The sequence below is a fragment of the Cetorhinus maximus genome, unplaced genomic scaffold (assembly GCF_964194155.1).
Source record: "Cetorhinus maximus unplaced genomic scaffold, sCetMax3.hap1.1 HAP1_SCAFFOLD_2176, whole genome shotgun sequence".
Taxonomy (NCBI): Eukaryota; Metazoa; Chordata; class Chondrichthyes; order Lamniformes; family Cetorhinidae; genus Cetorhinus; species Cetorhinus maximus.
The window spans coordinates 1,876-10,000 of record NW_027598115.1 but is presented as its reverse complement, the minus strand read 5'-3'; the positions used below and the strand labels follow the sequence as shown (position 1 = coordinate 10,000).

Genomic DNA, 8,125 nt, shown 5'->3' with positions numbered 1-8,125 from the left:
GAAAGACAAAGAAAGAGAGACAGAGACAAAAACAGGGGCAGGGAAAGAGAGGGAGACAGACTGACAGATAGAGAGATAGAAAGCGAGAGAGAGGGAAAGAGACAGAGAGAGATAGAATGAGAGAGAGAGACAGAGAGAAATAGAAAGAGAGTGACAGAGAGAGAAAGATAGACGGAAAGAGAGAGAGAGAGACAGAAAGAGAGAGAGACAGAGAAAGAGAGACAGAAAAAGAGAGAGAGATAGACAGAGACAGAGTGCGCGAGACAGAGAGTGCGCGAGACAGAGAGAGAGATAGACAGACAGAAAAAGAGAGAGAGAGACAGACAGAAAGACAGACAGAGACAGAGTGAGAGACAGAGAGATATAGAATGAGAGAGAGACAGAGAGATAGAATGAGAGAGAGAGACAGAGAGATAGAAAGTGAGAGACAGAGAGAGATAGGAAGAGCGTGACAAAGAGAGAGAAACAGAGACAAAGAGAGAGAGAGAGGGACAGAGAGAAAGCGAGACAGAGACAGCGAGACAGAGACAGAGACAGAGAGAGACAGAGATAGAGATAGAGAGATAGACAGAGCCAGGGAGAGAGAGAGATCAAGACAGAGAGACAGACAGAGAGGCAGACAGAGAGGCAGACAGAGAGAGAGACAGAGAGAGAGAGAATGAGAGAGAGAGACAGAGAGATAGAACGTGAGAGACAGAGAGAGATAGGAAGAGGGTGATAAAGAGAGAGAAACGGAGACACAGAGAGAGAGAAAGCGAGACAGAGATTCGAACTGCCCGGGTGTGTGTGGGGTGGGGGGGAGGGGGGGGTGTTTTCGGATGATTTCAGGGCTCCCTTGAACCCCGAGCTCGCACCGGCCAAGCAGCTGGGCCGCAAGCGGTGTCTGGGTATTCGACTGCAGTGTGCATCACCAAGAATCCCGCGGGTGGCTATTTCCGGGGGTTTGGACGCAGGGGCTGCCCTCACACCTTCCTGGAACCAGCTCTCCCACACCACCACCCTCTCCCTTCACCTTCTCCCACCACCCGCACACCCACACACACACACCGCCCTCCCCCTCAGTGCACAGGAAGAGTCCAGTCCCGTTTTCCCCAAACAGCCATCCAGCCCTCCCCATGACCCAGAGGTCCCGACAAATAAAACAGGACTTGCAGTGTTCAAACCACCAACTTTATTCATGACAGCAACTTGGGGAAAGAGTCAGGAGGGATTGATATCAACATAAACTGCTCCGGGCTCTCTCTCTCTCTCCTGTCTCTCTCTCTGTCTCTCTCTCTGTCTCTCTCTCTCCAACACTCTCTCTCTCACTCGGACTCTCTGTCTGTCTCTGTCTCTCTCTCTCTGTCTCTCTCTCCCTCACTTTCTCCATCACACTCTCCATCACACTCTCCCTCACACTCTCCATCACACTCTTCATCACATTCTCCATCACACTCTCCATCACACTCTCTCTCTCTCTCTCTCGGTCTCTCTGTCTCTCTCTCTCCATCACTCTCTCTCTCTCCCTCTGTCTCTGTCTCCCTCTGTCTCTGTCTGTCTCTGTCTCTGTCTCGCTCTGTCTCTGTCTCTGTCTCTCTCTGTCTCTGTCTCTCTCTGTCTCTGTCTCTCTCTGTCTCGCTCTGTCTCTCTCTCTTTCTCTCACTCTCTCTATCTGTCTCTCTCTCTCCATAACTCTCTCTCTCTGTCTCTCCCTCACTCTCTCCATCACACTCTCCATCACTCTCCATCACACTCTCCATCACACTCTCCATCACACTCTCCATCACACTCTCCATCACACTCTCTCTCTCTCTCTCTCTCTCGGTCTCTCTGTCTCTCTCTCATCACTCTCTCTCTCTGTCTCTCTCTGTCTCTGTCTCGCTCTGTCTCGCTCTGCCTCTCGCTCTGTCTCTCGCTCTGTCTCTCTCTCTCTCTCGCTCTCTCTCAGTCTCTCCATCACTCTCTCTCTCTCGGTCTCTCTGTCTGTTTCTGTCTCTCTCTCTGTCTCTCTCTCTCTCTCTGTCTCTCTCTCTCTCTCTCTCTCTCTGTCTCTCTCCATCACTCTCTCTCTCTCTCGGTCTCTCTGTCTCTCTCTCTCACCATCACTCTCTCTCTGTCTCTCTCTCTCTCCATCACTCTCTCTCTGTCTCTCTGTCTCTCACTCTCTCTCTGTCTCTGTCTCTCTCTCTGTCTGTCTCTCTCTCTCTCTGTCTCTCTCTCTGTCTGTCTCTCTCTCTCTCTCTGTCTCTCTCTCTCTCTGTCTCTCTCTCTCTGTGTCTCTCTCTCTCTGTCTCACTCTGTCTCACTCTGTCTCTGTCTCACTCTGTCTCTCTCTCTGTCTCGCTCTGTCTCTCGCTCTGTCTCTCTCTGCCCCTCTCTCTCTCTCTCTGTCTCTCTCTCTCTGTCTCTCTCTCTCTCTCTCTGTCTCTCTCTCTCTCTCTCTGTCTCTCTCTCTCTCTCTGTCTCTCTCTCTCTGTCTCTCTCTCTCTCTGTCTCTCTCTCTCTCTGTCTCTCTGTCTGTCTCTTTGTCTGTCTCTCTCTCTCTATCTCTCTCTCTGTCTCGCTCTGTCTCTCTCTCTCTCCCTCTCTCTCTCTGTCTCCCTCACTCTCTCACTCTGTCTCTCTCCCTCTCTCTCACTCTCTCGCTCACCCTCTCTCTCTCACTCTCTTGCTCTGTCTCTCTCTCTCTCTCCCCCACTCCCTCTCTCTGTCACTCGCTTTGTCTCTCCCTCTCTCTCTCTGTCTCTCTCTCTCTCTGTTTCTCTCTCTCTGTTTCTCTCTCTCTCTCTCTGTCTCTCTTTCTGTCTCTTTCTCTGTCTCTCTCTCTCTCTCCCCACTCCCTCTCTCTGTCACTCGCTTTGTCTCTCCTCTCTCTCTCTGTCTCTCTCTCTCTCTGTTTCTCTCTCTCTGTTTCTCTCTCTCTCTCTCTGTCTCTCTTTCTGTCTCTTTCTCTGTCTCTCTCTCTCTCTCTGTCTCTCTCTCTGTCTCTCTCTCTGTCTCTCTCTCTCTCTCTTTCTAACTCTCTCTCTCTAACTCTCTCTCTCTCTCTGTCCCTCTCTCTGTCTGTCTCTTTGTCTCTCTGTCTCTCTCTCTCTCTCTCTGTCTCTCTGTCTCTCTCTCTCCTTCTCTGCAGACAAATTTCTCTCCAATTAACTCCCTTCATGTCCTTGTAGGGGGGACAGTTTGAGGAGGGGGGGAGGGGGTGAGGAGTCCCACAGTTTGGGGGGGGGGGAGGGGGTGAGGAGTCCCACAGTTTGCGGGGGGGGGGGGGAGGGGGTGAGGAGTCCCACAGTTTGGGGGGGGGGAGGGGGTGAGGAGTCCCACAGTTTGGGGGGGGGGGGGAGGGGGTGAGGAGTCCCACAGTTTGGGGGGCGGGGAGGGGGAGGTGAAGCTAAGATTTGGAGGGGCCGGATCGGGGACCCCTAGAGGTAGGTGCCCGTCCCTCCCTCTGGGCCCTCGGGACCCGGGCTGCCCCCCTGGTGGTGCCCCCCCCTCCCCCGGGCCAGCGAGTCGTACGTGGGGGGCAGCGCCGGGTCAGCCAGGGCGTCGAAGGCCCCCAGGTGGGTGCCGGGGTCCCGCCGGGCGTGGGGGCAGACAGGCGGCCGGCAGCGAAGGTGGTGGGGCGGATCCGGCAACAGGGATTGGGGTGGGGGTGGGGGAGGGGGGCCGGACCCCCCCAGGAAGCGCCGGCGCAGGGCTGCCAGCGCCAGGGTGGCGCTCAGCACCCCCAGGTCAAGGACCAGCTCCAGGATCTCCGCCACCGACAGCACCGAGGACCCGAACCACAAGCTCCACTGGCTGCCGAGGTTCGACAGCACCAGCACCACCTGGGGAGGCAACCAGAAGAGAGGGAGGGGGAGGGGGGTGTGCCCTCCGTTACTCGGAACTCCTTCCCCTCCCGCGCCCGACCTCCCTCCCCCGTCTCGCGGTAAGCCCTCCGTCTCTCCCCGTCCAACTCCACGCGAGGTGGGAGCTGGAAGGAGGCGTGGGCGGTGGGTGCCTTTCATCCCCTCCGGGGGGAGGGGTGCTGCTAAGCCAGCCCGGGCTGACCCACGCCGTCGGTCGCCCTCCATTCCCTCGCCGATCCCAGACGCACTCGCTCCTCACATGAGCTGAAGCTCAGCCGCAGTTTCGCAGAGCAACCTCCTCAGCCTGAGGAGGAGGAGGGGCCCCGGGGCTGGGTTCATTTCCCCCATCCCCGGCTGGCACCGATGCCAAGTGTTTATCTTCCACATGAACCCCCCCACCCACTACTCCCATGCCTGCCCCCAATACCCCCCTCCCCACTCTGGCAAGCCCACGAGCCCAGTGGAGACAAGACGGGGCGATCTTGCAAATATTGAGAAAGGGGCTTACGGGGAGAGCAGGGTTCTCGCTTATGGTCTTGTAGTTCAGCTCAAGGAAGAAGAGGTTCAGTTTGGCGACTTCTTTCCTAGCAGCGTGGGAGAATGGAGAGACGGGGGTTAACACACGTGCGGGGGGGCGGGAAGGGGCAGAGTATGAGACAGAGGCAGAAAGACAGAAAACACAGATGGAGAGAGACAGAATGAGACACAGAAAGAGGGAGACAGAGAGAGAAAGACAAAGAACGAGAGAGAGACAGAGACAAAAACAGGGGCAGGGAAAGAGAGGGAGGCAGACTGACAGACGGAGAGATAGAAAGCGAGAGAGAGGGAGAGAGACAGAGAGAGATAGAATCAGAAAGAAATAGAAAGAGAGTGACAGAGAGAGAAAGATAGACGGAAAGAGAGAGAGACAGAAAGAGAGAGACAGAGAAAGAGAGATAGACAGACAGTGAGAGAGAGAGACAGAGAGTGCGCGAGACAGAGAGCGAGACAGAGAGAGAGACAGAGACAGATACAGAGAGACAGAAAAAGAGAGAGAGACAGATAAAGAGAGAGGCAGATAGAGAGAGACAGACAGAGACAGAGTGAGAGACAGAGAGAGATAGAATGAGAGTGAGAGACAGAGAGATAGAAAGTGAGAGACAGAGGGAGATAGGAAGAGAGTGACAAAGAGAGAGAAACACAGACACAGAGAGAGAGAGACAGAGAGAAAGCGAGACAGAGACAGCGAGACAGAGACAGAGAGAGAGAGACAGAGATAGAGAGAGAGAGACAGAGCCAGGGAGAGAAAGAGAGGGCAAGACAGAGGGACAGAAAGAGAGAGAGAAAGAAAGAGAGTGACAGAGAGAGACAGACAGAGAGAGAGAGAGACAGAGACAGAGAGACAGAGACAGAGACAGAGAGAGAGACAGAGACAGAGACAGAGAGAGAGAGAGAGAGAGATGGAGATTCCCACCGAACAGTTTCCCACCTGTTTGAGCTGCTGAACTGTTTTTCACTGTGGAGTACCGGATAGATCCAGCTCTGAGAGTGAAATAGATCAAGAAAAAACATCATTAACCTGGAGATGGAGACGGATGGAGAGAGGGATTGGGGAAGGAAGAGACTGTGAGTGTGAGAGAGTGAGTATGAGTGTGTGCGTATTTGTGAGTGTGTGTGTGTGAGAGTGTGAGAGTGTGTGTGTGAAAGTGTGTGTGTGTGTGAGAGAGCGTGTGTGTGTGTATGAGAGAGTCTGTGTGTTTGTATGTCTGTGTGTGAGTGTGTGTGTCTGAGAGAGTGTGTGTGTGTGTGTCTGTGTGTGAGAGTGTGTGTATGAGAGAGTGTGTGTGTGTGTGTCTGTGTGTGAGAGTGTGTGTATGAGAGAGTCTGTGTGTGTGTATGTCTGTGTGTGAGAGTGTGTGTCTGAGAGAGTGTGTGTGTGTGTGTCTGTGTGTGAGAGTGTGTGTATGAGAGAGTCTGTGTGTGTGTATGTCTGTGTGTGAGTGTGTGTGTCTGACACTGTGTGTGTGAGAGTGTGTGTCTGAGAGAGTCTGTGTGTGTGTGTCTGTGTAGGAGAGCGTGTATGGTTGAGAGAATGTGTGTGTGTTTGTTTGTGTGTGTGTGTCTGAGACTGTGTGTGTGTGTTTGTGAGCAGAATGGATTGGGCTTCATTTTCACACTCACCTCTGAATTCTTTGATGGCCAATTTGCATATCCTGCAGTCATCTGATATTCTGTTTGCCTGGAACAGTAGCAGTGATCTTAATACAACTCCCTCATTACTGACCCTCCGACAGTGCGGCGCTCCCTCAGCACTGACCCTCCGACAGTGCGGCGCTCCCTCGGCACTGACCCTCCGACAGTGCGGCGCTCCCTCAGCACTGACCCTCCGACAGTGCGGCGCTCCCTCAGCACTGACCCTCCGACAGTGCGGCGCTCCCTCGGCACTGACCCTCCGACAGTGCGGCGCTCCCTCAGCACTGACCCTCCGACAGTGCGGCGCTCCCTCAGCACTGACCCTCCCACAGTGCGGCGCTCCCTCAGCACTGACCCTCCGACAGTGCGGCGCTCCCTCAGCACTGACCCTCCGACAGTGCGGCGCTCCCTCAGCACTGACCCTCCGACAGTGCGGCGCTCCCTCAGCACTGGCCCTCCGACAGTGCGGCGCTCCCTCAGCACTGACCCTCCGACAGTGCGGCGCTCTCTCAGCACTGACCCTCCGACAGTGCGGCTCTCCCTCTGCACTGACCCTCCGACAGTGCGGCGCTCCCTCAGCAATTACCCTCCGACAGTGAGGCGCTCCCTCAGTACTGACCCTTCAACAGTGCGGCGCTCCCTCAGCACTGACCCTCCGACAGTGCAGCGCTCCCTCAGTACTGACCCTCCGACAGTGCGGCGCTCCCTCAGTACTGACCCTCCGACAGTGCGGCGCTCCCTCGGCACTGACCCTCCGACAGTGTGGCTCTCCCTCAGTACTGACCCTCCGACAGTGCGGCGCTCCCTCAGCACTGACCCTCCGACAGTGCGGCGCTCCCTCAGCACTGACCCTCCGGCAGTGCGGCGCTCCCTCAGCACTGACCCTCCGACAGTGCGGCGCTCCCTCGGCACTGACCCTCCGACAGTGCGGCGCTCCCTCAGCACTGACCCTCCGACAGTGCGGCTCTCCCTCAGTACTGACCCTCCGACAGTGCGGTGCTCCCTCGCTAGTTGGAAGGAGACCGCACTGAGGGCGAATGCAGTTTGTACTCACTGGCACGGTTTCTGACATGTTCTGAAACAGCCCAGGACGTCTGCGGAGAATTCTTTGGATAACCGATAGTAGCAATGTCCTGGAGGTGGAGGAGTGGGAATGGAGGGAAGGGGGCAACTCGGAATATTATTCAGGTTAACACAACCGAGAATCTGCAGCCAGAAGCCACATCAGCCTCAGCAATAGGCTGGCGAACCTCCGGCCTACTCACCTGAGCCTTAGCTACAGGCCCCAGAGCCTGCGACCTACTCAACTCTGCCTTAGCTACAGGCCCCAGGACCTGTTGCCTATTCAAATCAGCCTTAGCTACAGGCCCCAGAGCCTGGAGCCTACTCATCTCTGCCTTAGCTACAGGCCCCAGAGCCTGCGGCCTACTCAACTCTGCCTTAGCTACAGGCCCCAAAGCCTGCGGCCTACTCAGCTCAGCCTTAGCTACAGGCCCCAAAACCTGCGGCCTACTCAACTCAACCTTAGCTACAGGCCCCAAAACCTGCGGCCTACTCAACTCAGCCTTAGCTACAGGCCCCAGAGCCTGCGACCTACTCATAGCCTTAGCTACAGGCCCCAGAGCCTGCGACCTACTCAACTCTGCCTTAGCTACAGGCCCCAGGACCTGTTGCCTATTCAAATCAGCCTTAGCTACAGGCCCCAGAGCCTGGAGCCTACTCATCTCTGCCTTAGCTACAGGCCCTAGAGCCTGCGGCCTACTCAACTCAGCCTTAGCTACTGGCCCCAAAGCCTGCGGCCTACTCAACTCAACCTTAGCTACAGGCCCCAAAACCTGCGGCCTACTTGAATCAGCCTTCATTACAGGCCCCAGAGCCTGCAGCCTACTCAACTCAGCCTTAGCTACAGGCCCCAGAGCCTGCAGCCTACTCATCTCAGCCTTAGCTACAGGTCCCAGAGCCTGCGGCCTACTCATCTCAGCCTTAGCTACAGGCCCCAGAGCCTGCGGCCTACTCATCTCTGCCTTAGCTAAAGGCCCCAGAGTCTGTTGCCTATTCAAATCAGCCTTAGCTACAGTTCACAGACCTGTGGCCTACTTGAATCAGCCTTCATTACAGGCCCCAGA

The 8,125-nt window shown here is 55.7% G+C and overlaps 1 long non-coding RNA gene across 1 annotated transcript in view; it reads right to left on the bottom strand.

The window, feature by feature from the left end:
* LOC144677044 (uncharacterized) overlaps window positions 1-7,108 on the bottom strand; it is a 7,365-nt gene extending 257 nt beyond the window's left edge. Inside the window, exons 1-3 of the long non-coding RNA XR_013575482.1 lie at window positions 7,054-7,108; window positions 5,988-6,045; window positions 5,296-5,348 (exon numbers count right to left, since the gene is read on the bottom strand). This is a non-coding gene — a long non-coding RNA (uncharacterized LOC144677044). The remainder of the gene's footprint in view (window positions 1-5,295; window positions 5,349-5,987; window positions 6,046-7,053) is intronic.
* Window positions 7,109-8,125: the final 1,017 nt, after the last annotated feature.